At 41.8% G+C, this 4,632-nt stretch overlaps 1 pseudogene; it reads left to right on the top strand.

Moving 5' to 3' along the window:
• The first annotated feature begins 2,205 nt into the window (after positions 1–2,205).
• Positions 2,206–3,090, top strand: LOC129325068 (HAUS augmin-like complex subunit 8; annotated as a pseudogene).
• The last annotated feature ends 1,542 nt before the right edge of the window (positions 3,091–4,632 follow it).

The following is a 4,632-nucleotide window of genomic DNA, read 5'->3' as shown; positions in this document are numbered from 1 at the left end:
GCACACCTTCCATCTACAAATAGTCAGTTAGTTTTATAGGTGAGGTACCCAACGTATCAAGTTTACTATCAATAATACACAAATTCCCGGTCACAAAATGCATTCAGAATTTCATTGTATATGGTCACGTCTCGTTTTCTTATTTTCCAAGGTTGCCCTCCACGGAGCATATACAGTCAAAACCCTTATAGGTTAATGAAAGCCGCTTGTTCCCCTACAGGTGGGAAGAACTCAGGCGGTAATTCCAGGTAATTGGCTACAAGCTTCGCTGGCCCCGTCTCTTTCGGCTCGTTTCGAGGATTGTCTTCTTCTGGCCAATACTTCTACAAATAACCACAATAATTTTACTCCAAGGCATTCCTTATACAAATATGCTAAAATAAAATTTTTAACTTACAATTGTTCACAGTAAACCATATCCAAACTTCTGTCTCCAGTTTTGTCAATATCAGTGGGGTAAAGTACTTCCCATTGTTACAACATATATATCGTCATACTCATTAGTCCATTTATCACTTATTAAAGGGAACTACCCCTCTATCAATTTTTACATGCCAAACCAATTTGTAAAATATCACAATGCCCATACTCCCGCATGCATAAATATCCAATTATATAATAAATTACATCTTTCATCTTTAAAAATTCTGGTTACATAAATATCCTTTATAGAAAAATACATACATCAAAAATACAGTTCATAAATACTATTTAGGAAAATATATACATCAAGATGAAGTTTGTTACATGAAAGAGGAAGTCAAATAGACCGACACTCTATAAAAAGGCTGAAAAATCAATTTCATTATTAAGACGATTTGGAGTAAGTGTATTTAATCTAAAAATCCATCGAGCCTCAGATTATAATAGAGCCTGATTTGTATTGCCTGTATGTTTGATCACTTTCAGTACTGAGAATTTTAGTTCAATGCATCATCAATGACTCACAACCTTTGTTGGACAATGATACTCTTCTCTCACAAGCATTGGGAGGCAAATGAACTGCCCTAAAGTTTGTGGCGGTTCATCAGAAATGGGCTCTGACGAACTGCTGGTTCACGAACCACGAACTGACTTGGTTTGTGATGAACTTTGGTTCGTATTTCAGTTCGTGCTCATCTCTAATTGACAGTATTGCTAGAGGAGTTGTTACTAAGACCAGCAGCATGTATTAGGTTACAGTTCCTTGTGTTTCTGTTTCTTCAGGGAGATGAGTTGTAAGTTGTAGACAGCTTGCTTTCTTCTGCAGAAATTCCGGTAACTGGGCTGATTCCTTATAGAAATGTCCAGTTCAGAGAGGTGGTCACCGATCTGTTTCTGCTTGCGGTACAAGACACTGATCAAAGTTTTATGGAGAAAGTATGGCACAAATTTCCCCCAAAGCTTGTAGGATAAGTGGTTTGTAGTGGATTTTTTTATTTTCACGCCCATAAGTGTAATATTTAGTTTTTTGCATTTGGTAAGAAAGATAATATCAGTTTGTACCTGTGCAAGTTTTTTCATGAGGTTGATAGATTTCTACTCCATGCAGCTGAATGTGGTGCCTTTCATGAGAATACTTATGAGTGGGTAGCCATGTTGGTCTGCAGTAGAACAGTTGTATTTGAGTCCAGTGAGATCTTAGAGACCAAGAAGATTTTCAGAAAACCTTTGAGAGTCTGAGCTCCCTTCTTTAGACGCGAGTAAGAATGGAGATTCCTGAGGTTTTATATCCCAGTGAAAGGCAGATGGGATGTCACAAGGGAGTCCATTCAAAACACTCATTCTTACCTATAAAGTCTTGGAATTAAGGTATCTGAAGGATTGTCTACTCCCCATGTCATCCTGAAGATTTGCACTTTGGGCCTTGCCCTGTGTAATTCCCCCCTCAACTTCTAAATTTAAGTGGGTGTATGGCTGCTATTTGCCCACTATTGGTAGGCCAGGCAAACTCCCACTGATGTTCCCCAATTCCTGTCCCTGCTCAACTGAGCCATGGGGTGGAGAAATGTAATCAGCAATGCTGTAGGTATCTTCCTGATCCCTATGGTTTGTACCAAAGAAATTAGTTGAACTTGGAGTTATTGGGCATTGCCAGGCAACTGGTGGGAGATGGAGGAGGCAGGGAGTTACTGTTTGAGGAGACTCATAATTGTTTGAGGAGCGCATGCGCTTTCCTTCAAATGCGCGGCGGGACGGGAACGGGGGCGCTGGTCAGGGGCGGCCATGGTGGAGGTGGTTCCAAGCCCGAAGCCCAAGGGAGGAAGAATTGTGCCATCCCGTTACTTGCAGTATGACAGAAAAGTTGCTGGGAAGCAGGTGGAGAGTTGCCTGTCTGGCACGAAAGGGTTTGAGAGGGCAGCCTCTGCAAAGAGACCCCTTGTTCAGTTACAGAAGCAGAAAGCTACCTCGGAAATGATGCTACAGTCAACTCGGCTGGAAAATCATGGGAATGCTTGACTTGACCTGGAGTTCTCTGTGATTGATGGCCGTCCAGACAAAACCCGCCTTGTGACACCACTCTCAAAGGCAAATGCTGCCGTGAAAGGCACCTCCAGGAGAGAGCAGACCCTGATATCCACTAATTCAGACGATTTGACTGGAATGCTGGGATCTCACACACTGCTTTTAACGTATGCCTTAATAAAGATGGAGAAAAACTTTGCCCTTCTGGAGCGAGAAACAGAAAGGAACTTGCTAGTGCTCTCTGAGGAACAGGGGAAACTTCAGGAGGAGGCACACAGGAAGAAGCGTAGACTTCTGCGGCTGAAGAAAGAACAGGAGCTCTTGGATACGCTGGACAGACAGCTTGAAGTGCTTGTTCCTGTTTCTGAGCAATGTGTCAAGTTCTAGGAGGAGTACAGTAACTTCGCCACAGCCCTGGACTCAATGTGGCATGAACTGCCCATTAAGGGGATCCATATGGGAGAGAACCAGAGTCAGTTCCTAGGTAGGGAAAGGCTAAATAGGACTTCTAAACCTTTCAGCACACAGAATTTATTGTTGTTCTGTCAGGCATGGTCGGGTAATACCCATCAGGGTGGATCCTACTACTCTACTGAGCAAAGTTTGAAACCTGTCTTTGGCATTAGGAAAATCCCACTAATTTGAGTGGCTTTTCAGAGGGCTCCTTAGGCTGGAAGAAGGCTCTCTGGAGGATGGTTGGATCCACCCCATTCATTCTCTGATTGCTCTTTATTACTTCACTGCATAAATTACTAACCACATATTTTATCTCAGACATGTTCCAATACATCTCTATATAAGCAGATACAAAATGATCATAGACTATCTTCATCTGTTCAGAGGTGATTAATGGGAGGAAGAGTCTGCTAGATTCTATCTATGAAAAATAAAAGTGGGGTGGAGCTGTTGATACTTATCAAGCTCCTACTGGCTGAGATGCCAAACGTGTGGCATTTCACTGTTCTGCAGTAGCGTGTATGGAGAATGAACTATGCGTGCACACTGTCTTGAAACACAGCTTCTGAAGTTGTGCCCAACAAATGCCTGTAGACTGTGCCAGCTCTAAAAACATACTAATTGGCCTTGGATCTGTACAAGCATAGCTCTAAGCATCTGTGACATTCCTTCTGAAAGTCAGGAGTCAGTAAACTGCTTCCTGAGTGAAGCCAAGTAGAACCTCCTTTACTATCATTAATGTATTTTTGAAAATGTTGTTAGTCACCCAGAGCCCATCTGTGAGGAGGGCAGGGTATAAATCAAATAAATAAGTCAAATAAATAAATAATGGTGTCACCTCCAGCATGACCCTGAAGTGATGTCATCGCATTGGGAGTGATGTTCTAGCATTCAGCCCCAAACTCTTATTGGTTTAACCATGGAGTTTTGGATGAATATTAGGACATCACCCAGCAAGATGATGTCTCTTCTGAGTCACACTGGAAAGTGACACCATCATGTCTGGGAACTCCTTTCATTTCCTCAGGGAATTTCTTCCCACCACTCAGCTGAGCAGCAGTAAGCAATGATAGCAGAAGTAGAAGGGCTCCTGTGAGAAGCCGGTGAAATCCTGGAGCATCAGTGATGTCATTACTGGGTTCCAGATGGAAGTGATGGCACATCACCAATATCCTTTCCTGCATGCCTTGCCCCCAAAGTCTCACAGGGTTTCCAGGCATGTTCTCTAGGTGAATGGTGAACAGAAACAGGGTCTGCTTAGTGGTGATATCACCATTATGGAATACTCTCACCATAAATATTTTCCTGTTGTCTAGTCTGTATACTTTTAGGCAACAGGTAAAGGTGCTTTTATTTAACCAGGCCTTTGGCTAGTTTAACTGGACAGCTATATAGTCATTTTAAGCTGTAGTTTTTATTTATGTTTCATTGAGAATGCTGTGGCTCTCCATCCTGCTGTTTTATATCATGCCTTTGTTATGAGCTGCTGTCTGCCATTTTTTAATATGCTGCTACATTTTATTTTGAAGGTTTTTATGAGAGTCTCCTGTTATTTTATATGGTTAAACATCTGCCACAGATAACTGGTGATTTTATCTCTCTGCTCAACTGGTTTTAAATTATGTTGTTGCTAAACTATTTTTGCTGCTACTCATGATCATTGATCTGAATTTACTTTTCTTGTTTTATACTGTGAGAAACCTTGGGTATCACTGAATTGAAAGGCAGCAA

The sequence above is a fragment of the Eublepharis macularius genome, chromosome 1 (genome assembly GCF_028583425.1).
Source record: "Eublepharis macularius isolate TG4126 chromosome 1, MPM_Emac_v1.0, whole genome shotgun sequence".
Lineage (NCBI taxonomy): Eukaryota > Metazoa > Chordata > Lepidosauria > Squamata > Eublepharidae > Eublepharis > Eublepharis macularius.
This window is presented reverse-complemented; position numbering and strand designations above follow the sequence as displayed.